Here is a 17,855-nt window from a genome sequence, read left to right as displayed (position 1 = left end):
CTTACAGAGCAGTCGTGTTAAAATTGTTTTCATCTGGGGAGGAGGCAGAGAGACCTGGCACGCGCAGTAGGCATTCAATCAGCGTTTTGTGGGCAGTTAAATGGACTATGCTCCCGCGTCCACCAGCCAATCCAGGCTTCGCTCTCCTGTGAAACACTGTCTAGCTTTAACCTTGACAAGGCTGGGTTTTCACCTCACCTTCAGCTCTATGTTTTGCTGCCCAATGTGAGACCATTATGCTTGTGCCTCCATTCACGACATCGAAGCAGCTAGTGTAACAAGTAAAAAGAGCTGACTAAGCTCGTGAGTCTCGCTCTCAAGATGAGAATTAGAACCGCCACCTCACCAGTTCTGCCTGGCAACGTCCCCACACCCCTGTGGTGAGCTGTGCCCACCGAGCTGCACACTTCAAGTCTGTGATTCCTGCCCTCAGCTGGGGGCACGATCGATCTTTTAAAAACGTGTGCTGTCTAGTTTTAGGTATAAGATAGACTCAATCTGCCTACCTCTTTTCAGGGTGTGATTCTTGACACCATTTGCAGGCGAACACCAAGCGAGGGAGTTCTATTTTATTTTACCGTTATGTTTAAATACGTTTAAAAATAGTCATCTAGTTAAATACTTTTAATGATGGGTTACTTTTTATTAGGACTGTAAATCCTAATAAAAAATAATTCCACACTAAAATGACTTTAAAATGATAGAATCTCTTAATTTTAGAACATGAACACATTTCAATTACTTTTAAGTTCAGGTACAAAACTCAAGCTAGAACAGAAAAAGATCACCTCAGTCAGTCTTGCTGTACTGACTCAATTAAAAAATAATATGTATTCAGTACATTAAATCAACAGTCTAAAAATGACTAGTCTCAGTGTAATTTTTGAAATTAAGGATATTTCTAAAACATTTGAAACTTTCTAATTTAACAAATGGGCAATTTTTTTCTTATAATCTTGTTTACACTATTAATTTCTTTATTACCCACCGTTTAAAATAAATAGAACAGAAGAGGCATTGTCATTTCCTGTTGTGAGCACATCTCTAATTAGCACCGTGAGAACGACCCAGTTTTATGGCAGGGGTCAACAAGTACCCTAACGGTCCCAATTTGTGGTGGCATTTGATGACTCACAGACGTGCCACCCCCCAGGCAATAACCAACAACTGCATCTTCAATGGCCTCCCCCCTATACCCTACCCCCCAGCACCTTAGAATCAAATTATAAGTGTTTCAGCCTCACATGGGGTGGGGTAGGGGGGCACGTAGAGACCGAGTTTGTAACTGGGAACTGAACCCTGTTCAGGAAAGGCAGTCAGTTCCTATGTTACCATCAGAGAAAGACTTGAGACTAAGAGAGGGCCTTGAAGAGAATTGCCACCCTTCCCCTCACACAGCACACACCACACTGTGGGCCCAGACAGGCACGTGCAGAAGTCTGACCCGGACAGCACCCTCCGAGCCCATAGTTTAAAGACATTTCCACTGCAACCTTTTACTAGTTAGCATTCTTATTGTTGTTATTTTTTTAATTAGAAGGGGGGGAACAGTCAAGAGGGATATGGGTGTGTATATTTCTTAGAATTCAGAGGTTCATGTGGGAGGGACCATCCATAAAAAATGTCCCTAGCACAAAAGTTGGCCAAACAAATAGCTCTGTTAGGGAAAAAAAAAAAGCTGCACTGTGTAACAGGAGAAATTCTCTCACAAGGAGGGGGTGTTTCTGAGCCAAGTTTAGGCAGAGGAAAATTTTTCCAGCATGTCAGGAATGAAACTGACATTCCATTAAGGGAAAAAAAAAAGAGGGGCCAGAGGAAAGAGTGAGGGGGGGGAAGCCACCAGGATTCAGACAGAGCTTTAAATTCCAGACGGGCCACAGGAGAGGGAGCTCTCGAAGACCCCCCTCTGCAAGCGGGCTACAGTCGGTTTCTCTCTTGAGCTCCCAGCCCCAGTGGACATTTCCTGTCCTGCTTCTGGAAATTAAAGCCCAAAATTGCAAAACATCCTTTTCCCTGTAACCAAGTGCTTGATTCAGAGTCCGTCCCCTCCCCACGTCGCTGATCTCAGTCCTGCCCTCCCCTTCCTTCCTCGGAACCCCTCCCTGACCAGCGGCTCGGCTTCCCAAGGAGAGATGATGGATCTGTAGCAGGTGGTGCCAGAGAGAAACGACCCTGGGACCACGGCCGAAGAGGTAGGAGCTGAGGGACTGGACATTCTTGCGATCGTTTGACATGTATTGAGCAAAACGAGATGCTTGTCCTCTACGCTTCGGGCTGAGGGCGTATTCACGGATGGTGTGTGTTGTGGGTGGATGGACTCAGGGGATAAGGTCAGGCACTTCTTTTCCTACCATCTTTCCAAATTTAACTTTAATTCCTGGGTCCCTGGAAGCACACGTTTGGTTTGAGTTCTGATGTGAAAAGTGTTATGGCTGAATTCTGGGAAGTTCCTGATTTTCTTTCTTCCTTCCTTTCTTCCATCCTTTTTTCCTTCCTTCCTCTTGCTCGCTCCCCCTCCCTCCATCCTTTTCTTCCTTCCTTCCTTTCCTCTTTTCTTTTCTTTCCTTTCTTTCTTTTTCTCCCTTCCCTTCCCTTCCCTTCCCTTCCCTTCCCTTCCCTTCCCTTCCCTTCCCTTCCCTTCCCTTCCCTTCCCTTCCCTTCCCTTCCTTTCTTTTCTCTTTTCCCCTGGAATGTCAAGGAGCATTTATAAATACTTTCAGCTCTGAATACCTTCAGAGACAAGTGACCAAAAGGAAAGTCTAGGAAAAGGCACTTTTGCTGTGGTGAACTGCGGTTGAGCTGTTTCCCAGGACCTGGACCATGTGTTCTTGTGGCTCTCCCGATGCTCTCTCCTTCCCTCTCTCCCACCCACCGTCATGAATGGGGACACACACCTTGAGTTGCCTGCCCTCTAGGCAAGGACATGTGGCACCTTGAGCCCCAGAGCTGTGCATTTATGGGCAGAGCCCAGGTGCTGTGTGAGACTTAGCTGTCTGTGACAGAGCTAACTGGTTTGCCCAGAAAGCTGCGTGTGCCCTTGGCTTCCTTAGGGACATGCTCCTAGCTGTCATCACTGAAAGGCTACCTTTGGCAACACGTGTGCTGACATTGGAGTGACTCAGAGGGCTTAGCATGGTTTCTGCACAAGGAGTACTCCAAAATTTATGAAGCGATCACAAAGCCTTTCAAATGCCCTTTCTCTGCACTTCTGCAGTATTGGTTTCTCTGAACCACACATTTTTGTCTTTAGCCACATGCTGCTGTGCACTGTTCTCTAACAAGCTAAATAACTGGGGGGAATGAACTGAACAAAACTAGTCATAACTTACTAGTTGGTGATCGCAAGGCAGCCACGAACTCTTGCTGTGCACTTGTTGTACGCCAGGCACCATTCTAAGGGTGGTAAGTATCAGCAGCATCAGCCGCATCTCACAGATGAGGAGACCGAGGCAGGGGACACAACTAGTAAGTGGCAGAGGAGGGATCTGAACTGAAGTAGCCCCAGTCTGGAGTGCAGTTCCAGCCTTGTCTAGCTGGGTGACTATGGACAGGTTCAGTGGTCTCAGCCTCAGTTTCCTTATCTAGGAAATGGGATAGTAATAAACCCACCTCAGGGAGGTGTTGTGAAAGGTAAATTCATTGTAAAGGAATATTTTTTGGAAGCAGGTGAACAATGCAAGCATGCTCTCCCCAATCCTGGGAGTGTGTCTTATGGATGGAGGGATCATTTACCACCAAAATCAGGTTCTGCAGGGGAGCCACAGTGCCTCGTTAGGATTGTACCCTCCACCAGGCACATCGGGGCTCAGGTGCCAGCCAGAGCAAGACTGCAGCTGCCAGCTCTCTAGACTCTAAGCTCCCTAGGACAGGGTTCATGTTTTAGGCACATTGTGTCTCTTAGAAAATGTTTCTCCAGCTGCAGTGTAAGAACACCATTGCTCTTTGGAAGGGGCACAGGATCCCCTTTGGGGAGGAGTTCACCCAGGAGCCTGTGGGACCCACCTTTCCTCATTCCCAAGAAAGCAGCTATGTCTTTACCTAACTAATACGGTGGGGTGCCGGGCTGAAAGTTATGAAAAACTTTCTACTGCTGACTTGGAACAAGGAATGCTCTGTCTAGACTGAAATGATGGCTTATGGAACAGAGCTCATTTACAGGCGGATTTCTAGCCTGGCCCTCCTCTTCTGCCTCCTACTTAATGACCATCTCCTGCCCTGGGGAGGCGCGGGCTGCCCGGCTCAGGAGGTGAGTGGTCCCGTCTCAGGCAGCCCTCCCTCTCGTGCAGCGGCAGACGAGGGGCAGGCCCCCAGAGAGCTAATTACACCCTGGCCTCTCTCGGAGTCTCTTCTGAGTGTGCCCTTCTCACTTCTCACAGCTATGGGCTGTGTGATCAATAATCATCTCAGTTATTATAGATCTTCCTTAAAGATAACAGCTTCTTTATTGAGACCTTGTGCTGAGCGCATGACACACAGTCATGCACCCCCCACAAAAGCCCTGTAAGGCAGCCTTGGGCGTGATGCCCACGCTGCTGATGAGGAATCTAAAGGTAGAGACATTAAGCGACTTGCTCAAGGTCACCCAGCCAGTTAGTGCTGGTGAAGGTGGGATCGAAGCTGTATCCCCAGAGTCTGAGCAAACTGCCTTGAGTATTTCCGTAGCCCGTGTGGCAGAGGTGAGAGGAATATTGTGAGTACGGCTTTTTCATATTTTTGGCAAAGGATGCCCCCAAGAATAGGCTGGGAGGAACACTGACAGGGCCGGGACAGAATGTTCCCTGGAAGGAAGGGCACCTCTGTGATAACGCGGACTCAGGGTTCTTGTCCAAGCTGCAACTCGGATAAACGTGACCTCTCCTCTGAGAGGTTGTAGGATTTTGTGGCAAAGAGCCAGCTCTGGAGCCAGACTGCCCCGGTTCAACTCCCAGCTCTGCCACGTGACTTATGAATATTATAAAAGCAACCAACACGACATTCTAGGTAGAGGGATGAAAATAAGAGTACCTATTTCACAGAGATATTATGATCTCTTAGTCCACATAAAGCATTTGGAACTGTGTCTAGCACATAGTGAGCAGTTGGTAAATATGTTATTGTATGTAAAAGAGGTGGTCGGGTTACTTTTAGGTAAGGTAGTTGGGTGGTGGTCTGGAAATAAGACGTAACTAGTGTCTGGGATGGTAAAATGGGCACCCGTGGTTTGAACGGTGAGCTGTGGCTGTGAGGGTGGTGCCCACCCAGCCCAGGAGCAACACAGCATCCCCAACAGATGGTTTAGGACCCGAGAGAAAGAGCTCAGAGGCTCTGCCAGGGATTAAAGAGGACGAGCCGAAACAACACATCTTTAGGGTTAGATTTGCCAAACTAGATCTTTTGATGAAATGAAGTATAGTTTATTGATCTTTGTAGTTATGGAAATTAGTGCCAACCATTAGACCTATTGTTAGTTTTTTAGTGCTTGTTTTTGTCAGTGATTCAATGACTTTGGCCGAACCACTTGTGTTTTTGGAAGGACGATTTTAGGATTTCAAGCTGAGATATAAAATTTAAGAGCTAAATAAAGCTGATTAAAAACACAGTAAGGAGATCATGATTTACAAATGAATTCTGTGGCTTTTTCAAAGAACAAACTTGTGAGCACAGCTCAAGTCCTGATGAAATTTGCAGTGATTTCAAAAATAGTTACATCCCTTTCCTGGGAGTAAAAGTGGGCAAGAAACAAATTAGTAACTGACATTCATTGAGCACTTACTAAGAGCTGTGCTTTGTGCTAAGTGCTTGATAGGCATTATCTCATTCCTTCAATCCTCATGACCACCTATCAGGTGAGAGCTATTGCTATCCCCAGTTTACAAATGACGATAGGAAGGGCTACAGAAGGAAATAACATGCCCCAAATCTCACAGCTGGTAAGTGCTGGGGCTGGGATTCTAACTCAGGACTGTCTGGTTTGCGTGTGGGTGTTTAAATCTGACACTATGGTTCTAGTAAATCAATTCCCCCCCACCCACCGAGATAAGTCGTTTCTGCTTGTTTGAAGAGTTCCCCCCTGTATTTAGAAGTGAATGGAGGGCCCTGGCTAGTGTAGCTCAGTGGATTGAGTGTGGGCTTTGAACCAAAGGGTCGCCTCGCCAGTTCGATTCCCAGTCAGGGCATATACCTGGGTTGCCGGCCAGGTCCCCAATGGGGGCCACTTGAGAGGCAACCATTTTCTCCTTCCCTTTCTCCCTCCCTTCTCCTCTCTCTAAAAATAAATAAATAAAATCTTTTAAAAAAGGGATGGAGGGAGCGGTAACTCCCAGCACAGGGCCTGAGCACAACACCCTCAGGCACTTTGGGGAGCAGGCCTCATGTGAAGAGTGGCAACTACACCTGTGCAAGCAAAAGGTGTGGGTGAACCTGTGAAGCAGGTTGTCTTCTCAATCTTTACCTTTCCTGGCACACTCCCAGAGGCCCCCCCCCTCCGTCTCCAGAACTCCTCTCCCGTCTTCTGAAGGAGTCTCAGTCTCTGACAACACAGAGAAGGGCCCAGCAGTGGCCTCCACTGAGCTCCGCTCTGGCCCTAACCCCAGCATCCCATACCTAAAAGCACTCCTGTCAGTTGTTCATCCAAGCCTCCCCTGACCTGCACTTGACTTTCAGCAGGCCATTGGACAGTGATTGTAAGAGAATTGATATGCAGGTGCAGCTCCAGTGGGAGACTTAGATTTCACTGTCATAGTGAAGAGGAAAAGCATTTTGGAGAAAGGAGACTTCCTAGGTACCCCTAGCCACACACCACAGGGATAAACTTGTTAACCTCTCCAAAGCTGGGAGACAAACCCCTTTCTGAGGGTCTAAAGTCCAGACTGAAAGCTTGTCCTGTGTTACTTGATAGAGGAGACACTTTTCTGAGGTTTTAAAACATTTAGAGCACCCACTCAACCAGGCCAGCTCTAGGCAGCAGTTGACGTGTGTGATGTTCTTCCGAGGTGCTCAGAGCCCTGTCTTCGTCCTTTGCTTTTCCCAGGAGGCCCCTTTCCCTCCCGCCTTCTCTGCCTCTCACTAGACTCCCCTTCCGTCCTCATCTGTCGGAAGGCCTTCAGGCCCTTAACCCACCGAACAACCTTAAAGCACTCATTTCCCAAGGCTGCGTGTGCTCACGACAAGAATCAATTTTTCTTTTCTCTTCACTTCTTCTTATTTACTTATCTATTTATTTGGGGCTGGAAACAACAATAGAATTTAGAAACCAGCAGTTTGGGGAGGGTTTTTAATATGTAAGGTTTATTTATCAATTATTGTTTATATTCAGTACTAATTTGTGTATGTTTCAGCTGTGTAGCACAGTGGTTAAACAGCCATATACTTCACAAAATGTCCCCCCTGGCATTTCCAGCACCCAGCTGACACCATACATAGATATTACAATATTATTGACTATGTATCCTATGCTGTAACTTACATCCACGTGACTGTTCTGTAGCTACCAAACTGTGCTTCTTAACCCCTTCACTGTTCTCACCCAGCCTCTCAAACCCCCTCCGCTTTGGCAACCATCAGTCTGTTCTCTGTATCTGTGAGTCTGTTTCTGTTTTTGTTTATTTTGTTCTTTAGATTTTACATATAATTGAAATCATATGGTATTTGTCTTTCTCTGACTGATTTATTTCACTTAATGTAACACCTTCTAGGTCTGTCCACGCTGTCACAAAAAGTAAGATTTCATTGTTTTTCATGGTTGAGTAGTATTCCATTGAGTGTGTATACCACAGCTTTTTTATCCACTCACCCAAGTGATGAGCACTTGGGCTGCTTCCACATATTGGCTGTTGTAAACAGTGCTGCAATGAACATAGGGGTGCATATATTCTTTCAAATTAGTGTTTTGGGTTTCTTTAGATAAATACACAAAAGTGGAATCACTGGGTCATAAGGCAGTTTCATTTTTAATTTTTTGAAGTAACTTCATACTGTTTTCCATAGTGGTTGCACCGGTCTGGATTTCCACCAATGGTGCACTAGGGTTCCCCTTTCAATGCATCCTCACCAGCACTTGTTGTTTGTTGATTTATTGATGGTAGCCATTCTCACCAGTGTGAAGTGGTATCTCGTTGTGGTTTTTTCATTTCTCTGATGATGAGTGATATGGAGCATCTTTTCATATGTCTATTGACCATCTGTATGTCCTCTTTGGAAAAGCATCTATTTAGGTCCTCTGCTCATTTTTAAGTTAAGTTGTTTGGTTCTTGGCAGTTGAGTTGTATGAGTTCTTTATAAATTTTGGATAGTGACCCCTTATAGAATGTATAGTTGGCAGATATCCCCCCCATTTAGTGGGTTGTCCTTCATTTCATCGCTGGTTTCCTTTGTTGTGCAAGGTCTTTTTAGTTTGATGTAGTCCCATTCATTTATTATTTTGTTGTTTTCCTTGCCCAAGGAGATATGTCAGGAAAAATATCGCTAAGAGAAATGTAAAAGATTTTACTATGTATGTTTTTTTCCCAGAAGTTTTATGTTTTGAGTATTACATTTCAGCCTTTAGTCCATTTTGGGTTTATTCTTGCATATGGTATAATAAGATGGTCTAGTTTCATTTTTTTGGCATATATCTGTCCAGGGTTTTGGGAGAGTTTTAAAGGATTTTGGAACATAGGTGTTTCTTAGAGACCTTAATCACACTTTAAACCAGTAGTCATGTGGGACCCATCGGTAGGTATGCAGGGTCCTGGTTTAATGACTGTGGGTGGGGTTAGGAAAAGGGAGGGAATCTGTTGTGTATCCCGGGTCACCCAAGATATATGGGGTTAGGGGTGGAGGGCTTACACCTTCTGCACTCTCAGCCCTGGAAAGGTAATAGGGGTATTCCCTTCCTTAGCCTCATCCTTATTTTCAAAGTGTGTTTTGAAGAGGCTGGAGCAGGCCGTAGCTGAAAAAGCAGACACAATACAGAACAAAACGTCCCAAGGCAGCAGGGGAGGGCCTGTGTGTTCATTGTTCAGTGAGAGGCTGTCTTGGACCCTTGGAACTTTCCATAGTTTGACTTTCTGGCTAATTATTACCATCTGCGTGGTTGCTGGCAGCCGAGACGTTGCTGGGTCTGCCAGTCGAGTTGCTGGGCCAACCTGGGGGCTGCATCAGCTGCTGCCAGCTCCGGAGGCCCCCTCACGTTTCCTTCAGGAGCAAGCAGGCATGCCCACTGCCTGCTGACCCTGACGTTGGTGAGTGGCTTGCCCTTCAGCCTACCCCCTCCTCTCTTGCAGTTGTTTGTCCAGAGCCCAGTCTGGATTCCCAGACTCAGGTTTCCTCCACCAGCAGGCCTGCGATGTGTCTGCACACAGCAGTGAGCAAAGCCTGCTCCTTTCCTTGGAGCGGCTCACTAACCAACAAGCACTGCACAGCCTGGCACAGATGTAGAGACACGTCATGGAAAAAAGAGGTCTGCATACACTTCAGTAAATAAACAGCTGTCAGGGCTCTAGGCACGTATCAGCCGCGGCCTGGTAAGGCATTTCATTGCTTCTAGAATCATGTGCAGCAGGGATCTCAGAGACTTCCTAGTGCAAACCCTTCATTTTACAGATGAGGAGAATGAGACTTAGAGAAGTAGTGACTTCCTCAACACCACAGAACGGAGGCCCAGCGGCTCCTCTGTCTCTCAAAACCAATCTGTTATGAGGTTAGTCTTGAAAGGGGATTGAAGTGATGTAGGTGCTGGTATTTCCATTTAGCCTTCTAAATCCACTCTCCACCCTTCTCCACTCTCCTCTGTGTCCAGGAGGCTGATCTAAATGGCTGTCTTGCATTGAGTTCCGGTTAGGTTTAGCCAATGGAGGCCATAGCCGAAAATCAGGGGGGAAGGGGGAGAGGGATGCAAAGATATTTGTTCTTCTTGTGCTGTTCCTGCTGGATTGTCACGGGCTGGTTGTGTCCTCTGGCTGAAGACCCCAACTCCTAACAGGCAGCCTTCTGCACATGGCTGCATCCTTCACTATGTAGCCTGGAAAACTGCTGTCTCTTGAGGTCTCTCAGACAATACTCACACCTACCTTTGTAAACAGTCCCTTTATCACATTCTCCAGTTGGAGAGTGTTTCCTGCCAGGCTCCTGACTGACACATGTGTCTTTGTTTATTAGAGAAAGAAAAATCTATAGACATGACTCTTTATGTCACTCTTGGCTTGACAGTTTCTCAGACTTTCCTCCCTCCCTCCCTCCCTCCCTCCCTTCCTTCCCTCCTTCCTTCCCTTCTTTTTCTCTTTCTTTTTTTGATGGCCTTGAAGGTTTGGGGACTGTCAATCTGTTCATCCAGTATTTGTAGGAGGTTTCTCAGGTGGGATTTGTCTTATGTTTTTCTCACGAGCACACTGGGATTGTGCGCTCTTGGGAATGTCACAGAAGACAAGTGCCATTTCGTGGCATTATATCAAGGGTGCATGCTATCCGCATGACTTCTCCCTGTTGGTGTTAACCTCGATCTCCTGACTGAAGCGATGTTCGTAAGGCTTCTCCACTGCAAAGTCACTCCTTTTCCCCTTCCCGTGCAGTACGCTTTGGAAGGAAGTTACTGTGCACACACAGCTCATGCTAAGGGAGTGGGGAGTTAAGCATTTGCCTCGTTGAGGGTAGACTATCTGTATAAATTATCTGGAATTCTTCTTCATGGAATATGTCTCTTCTCTTGATTTATTTATTTGTTAAATTATTTATTTATATAGTAGAGACTCATGCATTTTGTTTTACACTTAAGGTTATATTCCAATACTAATTTATTAATTTTATTGTTCAATTTGTCCCAGCTTTGGCCATTGGGAACTCTTTCAATTGACTTCTGTGTCCCTTTGTCATACTACCATCAGTGTGGGTTTTGGTGTGGCTTTTTTACTTTTTTATTTTTGTGTGTGCACTTGTTTACATTCTGGCAATGTAAAATGCTCAAGCCTCATTTTGTGTATTTCCCGCCCCAGTGCTAGAATCAGCCATTTCTCTAAGTAGCCTTGGCTCCTTTCATTAGAGAATAGTATTGAACACCAAGATCTGGGTGCCAGGGATGCTTGTTGCCACTGAGGAGTTGTTGCTTTTAGTCCCTTTCAGTTAATAGAGCAAGAAGATACATGTGTGTCTACCAACCTGTGTATATACACACATTCATAACTATTTCTACATGTGACCGTCTGACTCTGTATTAAGCAAAACATGAACTGACGCTGATGTTTCCAACTCTAATTCATTACACATGGATCTTTCTAGACCTCCCTTTCCTTATCTATAAGTTCCCATCCCAGCAATGAGAAATCCGGCTCCCACCATCTGTTGTCCATTTACATCGATTTCAGTATACACGTATAGTGGCATTAGAATTGTTAACCTGCACTCCCATGGGAGCCGACTTTATCAGCTAGATTTAATGCTTATGCACAATTTCCTTTGCCCTTGGTGCTGCAGACGCCACTCATCTCCAAAGCTGGCTAGGTCAGCCCCTTCAGTGATGCTGTTTCAAACATTTGCAATGCAGTTGGATTGCTTTGTCATGGCGTGCATTCCATCCTGGGGTCCTCTGATCTCTTAAACGATTTTTCTTTAATTTGCAGACAGTAGGTTCACTCTTTGTGCTGTAAAGTTCTACGGGTTTTGATAAATCGGTAGTGTTCTGCTCCCACCATTATGGTATCATATAGGATAGTTTCACACCCTAAAAATAACCCCTGTGCTCTACATATCAAGGTTTGTGGAGGAATAACACCTGGGAAAGAAAAAGGGGCGAAAGCAAGTTTGGGCAGGAGAGCCTTCACGTGTGATGTGGGTGCGAAATAGTCTCTGCCTGACCAATGCGGAGCTCCAAAGCAAAGACTGCCCATTAGAGGGGTCCCATGTTAGACAGAAATAGTCAGGCGTTTCACACGACTGCCTTGCTCAGCCAGTGGCTGGGGACTGCCAGAGAAGACTGATCTCAGCTCAAAAGCAGAAGCAGACCCTGAAGGCACTAGCAGCTGGAGATGCTCAGCTAACCACATTCCTTGGAGCCGGGTTGCTAAGTCCTTTCGTGGAGAGGGATCTGAGTGCTGCAACTCTGTGTCTGCCAGAAATATCTTTGAAAATTCCAAACACAAGTTGGCCAACCATTGGTCAGGAATCCTGAGTAAAGGATTCCTGCATCAGGTGGGATTTGGGAATGGATGATCCCATTGGCCCCTCCCCTTCAGCTCTTGGGCCCCATGGCTGTCACTTGGCCAGGTTTGATCCAAGCAACCCACGTATTCCGTTTCTTATGTTCATTCCATCTCACTCAGGCCTCTGCTTTCCTTCTCGCACTGACCATTTCATGTCCTGCTCTGACCTGCAAGTAGGATCAGATTTCCTCCTTTCTTCAGGGAGTTTTCATTGTGGCACATGGACCAGAAGCTTGTGTGTTGAGGGCTGAAAAACCAAATCCTGATTGGATTTGCCCCCTCCCTGGAACATGGAAAAAACGAAACAATACTCGCTACTGACCTTTGCATGTATCACACCTAGCAAGGTATGATAGTTCCATTTCCTTCTGTCCCAACTCCCACGCCCATGGGTGCCCTGGGATTCTCACCTGCAGGTGCAGAATCATTCCAGTTCAGTTCTGGTCTCTGTCTGCAGGAAGGTGGAAACTGTTCAGACTTTCTGAAGAAAGAGTGGTTCTGACGTTCTCCTCTGCCTGTGCTCACTCTTCCTCTTGTTTTACCTGCTTAAGGTCAAAGGCCTGTTTTATTCTTGAAACTTGACAGCTCTGTCTGGCTCCCAATGTCCTAAGATACATCATTAGAGTCTTCACATGGCCTCTTAGGACAGTCTTTACTTCTAAACCTAAGGAAATTTTTGTGTTTGCTTTGTCTCTCTTTAGAGACTTTCTTTGAACATTCATTTCTTTCTTGGTAGCACATTCTGACTCCACAGACCCTGTGTGTTCTGCCCAGCAAGAGAGCAGTAGTATTTTTTATATTCATGGTATTTTTAGACAGTGGATCATGCACACTGATTTTAATATCAAAGTTTCACAAATTAAAACCCCACCTTGAACCCAGGCCCTCAGGACTCTTGCCAGCCTTCTGGTTTTCCTGTCTGCGTCATCATTTCTCAGTGGGGTGGCTAAAGCCAGATCCTACCGGGCCAGAGAGCACAAATAAAGTATTGGTGGGTGAACTCTCCTTACCTTCCACCCCCAAGACCAGACAGTGGGGTTGGAGTCCATGCTGAAATGCCCAAAGGTCGCTCTGGGTCACTACTCCAAAGCTGCACGAGACATGAGACCCCAAAAGTGCTAAGAGTTAATATTCCAAGATGACACTTGGGGTTACTGAGTCCAGGATGTTTGAATTATAGGCTGTTTCTGTCTCTGAAAACACCAGGGCAGAAAAAATAGCCTGCTTTTAAAAAAATCAATAAAAAGCACACAAAGGGTATACTGTCCCTGAACCACTATGTAGGAATAGAAATGACAAGTAAATGAAATGAAAAAGGAAAGAAGTTTTTTTTTTAAGTGCTTGCATTCCACTCCCCAAGAATACAGATTGAAATCGTGAACTTGGAGCTGTTCCCACAGTGGAAGAACAAGGTCACAGGTCAGAAGCACAAGCTCTCTTCTGGAAACTGCCAACTTATTAGAGTTGACAGTTGCATCACCTTGAAACAGGGAACAAAGACTTTCTTTTCTGGCAGAATTCAGTTTTGCTGGCACAAAGTGTTAGGGAACAGTCACACACAGTGTCGCTGGTGGAATTACGGAGGAATTTCTGAGAATCAGCCTTTAGACAAAAGGCATTTGCCTGGAAACTTGCACTGAAAACCTGCCTTGTAAATTAGCATGTGACTTTCACCTGACTTAATTTTCTCTGGTCCCAAGGGTTTCAAGGCCAGAGAAAGAAAAGGTTCTGACCAGTGTTGCTGACCTGTTCGCTCTTCTGTGCAAATTGAGGATAAATTCAAAGACAAATCACCAAAGGGAATTTCTCTCTCTGACACCAAGTATAACTGGCATGGTTTTTAAAATAATGTACAAAAATTTCCTAATCGCGTATACGTAATCTTCGTATCTGGGTTAAGTGTGAATGAAGGAAATGAGGACCGAGGGAAGAACAAAGGACTGGGCAGCAGTGGGGAAATCTGAGCCCTGGCTCCAGCTTTGGTGCGGTCTCCGAAACCTCGGGCACGTCTCCAGCGTCACGGCCTTGGTTCACTTATATAAATATAAGAAGGTGGAACTAGATGGCCTCTAGGAGCCTTTCCAGCTTTGTTCTAGGAACCAGCCTCTCAGTTGTGATTTTTTCCGTATGTTTAGGCAGTGCCAAAATAATGATGTGAGGCAGAATTAGGGTATAGGTTTGCAAGACGGTCATCTTGAGGCTGGTAGCAGGCCTCAGGCAGCCCTCGCTTCATCCAACAGTTTTGCGATGATGAATTCAAGTGGACAGTCATATGGGCAGGCATTTATAAATGCATTTATTGAGTGAATGAATGAATGAAGCACTCAGGAGAGCATTAAGGGATAAAAGAATGAAAACGTTTAGTTGGAGGAAGTTTATTTGGAATAGGGCATGCATGATTTTGCTTAGCAATGATGGCTGAGGGGAGGTTTTATGGACAGATTCAGCCAGAGCTAAATTTCAGGAAGTACAGGCATACCTTGGACATAATGTGGGTTCAGTTCCAGACCACCACAATAAAGCAAATATCACAATAAAGCAAGTCACAATCTTTTTGGTTTCCCAATGCATATAAAGGTTATACATACACTAAACTATAGTCTATTTTAAAAAAGATTTTATTGATTTTTAGAGATAGAGGAAGGGAAGGAGAAAAAGAGTGAGAGAAACATCAACGTGCAGTTGCCTATTGCACGCGCCCTACTGGGGACCTGGCCTGCAACCCAGGCATGTGCTCTGACTGGATTGAACTGCCAACTCTTTGGTTTGTAGGCTGGCACTCAATCCACTGAGCCACATCAATCACGGCTAAAGTATAGTCTATTAATTGTGCAATCACATTATCTCTAAAAAAACAATGTATGTGCCTTGATTTTAAAATACTTGACTGCTAGATAATGCTAACCGTAACCAAACGCTTGCTGAGCTTTCCACAAGCCATAACCATTTTGCTCGTGGGAAAGGTCTTGCCTTGATGTTAGCAGCTGCTGGCTGACCAGGGTGGTGGTTGCTGAAGGTTGGGGTGGCTGTGGCGATTTCTTCAAATAAAGAGAACAATGAGGTTTGCTGCATGGAGTGACTCTTCCTTTCATGGCCTATTTCCCTGAGCACGTGATGCTGCTTGGTAGCATTTTCTGCACAGCAGAACGTCCTTCAAAACGGGAGTCAGCACCCTCAAACCCTGCCGCTGCTTTACCAACAGGTGTATATGATATCCTCAATCCTCTGTTGTCATGTCAACAACCTCCACAGCATCTTTACCAGGAGTAGTTTCCATCTCAAGAAACCACCTTTTTTTAAACTCATTCATAAGAAGAAACTCCTCATTCATTAACACAGGGGTCCCTGACCCCAAGGCCGGGGACATACAGGTCTGTGGCCTGTTAGGAACCAGTCTGCACGGCAGGAGGTGAGCAGAGGGTGAGCCAGCGAAGCTTCTCATTACTGCCTGAGCTTATCGTCTTCCACGAAATTGGTCCCCGGTGCCAAAAATGTTGGGGGACCGCTGTGTTCAAGTTTTATCACAAGATCGCAGCAATTCATTTACCTCTTCAGGCTCCACTTCTAATTCTAGTCCTCTCACTATTGAAACCACCTCTGGAGTTGCTTCCTCCACTGAACCCCTGAAGTCCTGAACCCCTCAGAGTAATCCATGAGGGTTGGAATCACCTTCTCCCAAACTTCTGCTAACATTGCTATTTTGATCTCTTTCCATGAATCACAAACGTTCTTAATGGCACCTAGAATGGCGAATCCTTTCCAGAAGGGTTAACTTTGTCAACATCCATCAAAGGAATCACTCTATGTGTGGCAGGCATAGCCTTACGAAATGTACTTCTTCAATAGTAATACTTGAAAGTCAGAATTACTCTTTGATCTATGGGCTACAGAATGAATGCTGTGTTTGCAGGCAGGAAAGCAACATCAATCTTGCTGTGCCTCTCTATCAGAGCTCCTGGGTGACCAAGTATATTGTCAATAAGTAGTAATATTTGGAAACGAATCTTTTTTCTGAGCAGTAAATCTCAGCAGTGGGCTGAGAAGATTCAGTAAACCGCATTGTAAACAGATGTCATCCAGGCCTTATTGTTTCACTTACAGAGCACAGGCAGAGTGGATTTAGCCTAATTTTTAAGGGCCCTAGCATCCATCGGCTTCAAGTTGCTAAAAGGAACGTTAGCCTGCCCTTTGAAGCTTTGAAGCCAGGCATTGACATCTCTCTGGCTGTGAAAGTCCTAAACGACATCTTCTTCCAACACAGGACAGTTGTGTCTACATCGAACATCTGCCGTGTGGGGTAGCTGCCTTCACGAGCTGTCTCAGCTGGATCTTCTGGGTGGCTTGCTGCGGCCTCAGTATCAGCACTTGCTGCTTCACCCTGCACGTTTATGTTATGAAAATGGCTTCTTTCCTTAAACCTCACAGAACAGCCTCTGCTAGCTTCACATTTTTCTTTTGCAGCTTCCTCACCTCTCTCAGCCTTCATGGAATTGAACAGAGTTAGGGTCTCACTCTGGATTAGGCTTTGGCTTAAGGGAATGTGGTGGCTGGTTGATCTTCTAACCAGACCATCTAAACTTTCTTCACATCAGCAGTAAGGCTGTTTCACTTGTTTGTCATTCATGTGTTTGCTGGAGAAGCACTTTTAATTTCTCCAAGAACTTTTCCTTTGCATGCACAGCTTGGCTCACTGTTTGGGATAAGAGGCCTAGCTTTTGGTCTGTCACAGCTTTTGACATGTTTTCCTCACTAAATATAATCGTTTCTAGCTTTTGTTTTAAAGTGAGAAACATGGCTCATCCTTTCACTTGAACACTTAGAGGCCATTGTAGGGTTACTGATTGGCCTGATTTCAATATTATTGTGTCTCAGGGAACAGGGAAGCCTGAAGGGAGGGAGAGAGGGGGAGGGACGACCAGCCAGCGGGGCAGTCAGGACACAGACAATATTTATCAATCTAGTTTGCCATTGCATGTGGGCATGGTTCATAGTGCCCCAAAACAACTACAGTCAGTGATCACAGGTCACTGCAACAGGTATAATAATTATGAAAAACTCTGAAACATTGTGATAGTCGCCAAAGAGCCATAACGTGAGAAAACACTGTTGGGAAAATGGTGCCAGTTGACTTGTGCAACTCGGGGTGGCCATAAGTCTTCAGTTTGTAGAAAATGCAGCATCTGTGAAGTGCAATAAAACACAATGCAATAAAATGAGGTGTGCCAGTATTAGGATTAGGGTGTATTTACATAACTCTCTATCTATAGAGTAAGATGGAGTGACTGCTGGCAGTAATGCAGTTCTTCCAGGTACAGGTAATGGGACTCTCTCCCCGATTTAGTGAGCAGAATATTGACTAGGATTTGCATTGTCTGAGTCTCACAGAAGCCCAAACTGTTAGTGGCTAACCAATGAGTTATTCATTTTTTTTCTCACATAAATGAAATCTGTAGGTAGGCAATCCAGGGCAGGCTCAAGGCTCCCGGGTGTAATGGACTCAGGCTCCTCCAGTCTCAGGATTAAGCGCGGCTGCGTGAATCCAGCCTAGCCCATCAGCATTCCATCCAGCAGGGAAAACAAAGAGCCCCCAAAGGGCTCACCTCCTGTCTTAGTCCATTTGGGCTTCTACGACAACATACTACAAACTGGGTAGCTTTAAAAAAACACAGAAATTTATTCCTGGCTGGTGTAGCTCAGTTGGTTGGA

The 17,855-nt window shown here is 45.5% G+C and overlaps 1 protein-coding gene across 1 annotated transcript in view; it reads left to right on the top strand.

Annotated features, from left to right (window-relative positions):
• The first annotated feature begins 1,862 nt into the window (after nucleotides 1-1,862).
• TACC1 (transforming acidic coiled-coil containing protein 1) overlaps nucleotides 1,863-17,855 on the top strand; it is a 100,247-nt gene continuing 84,254 nt past the window's right edge. The window contains exon 1 of the mRNA XM_036011582.1: nucleotides 1,863-2,192. The gene's annotated coding sequence lies outside the window, so the exon portion shown is untranslated. The remainder of the gene's footprint in view (nucleotides 2,193-17,855) is intronic.

Source organism: Phyllostomus discolor, chromosome 11 (genome assembly GCF_004126475.2).
Source record: "Phyllostomus discolor isolate MPI-MPIP mPhyDis1 chromosome 11, mPhyDis1.pri.v3, whole genome shotgun sequence".
In the NCBI taxonomy this organism is placed as follows: Eukaryota; Metazoa; Chordata; class Mammalia; order Chiroptera; family Phyllostomidae; genus Phyllostomus; species Phyllostomus discolor.
Note: the sequence above shows the minus strand (reverse complement) of the source record. Positions and strands in the feature narration are given on the sequence as shown.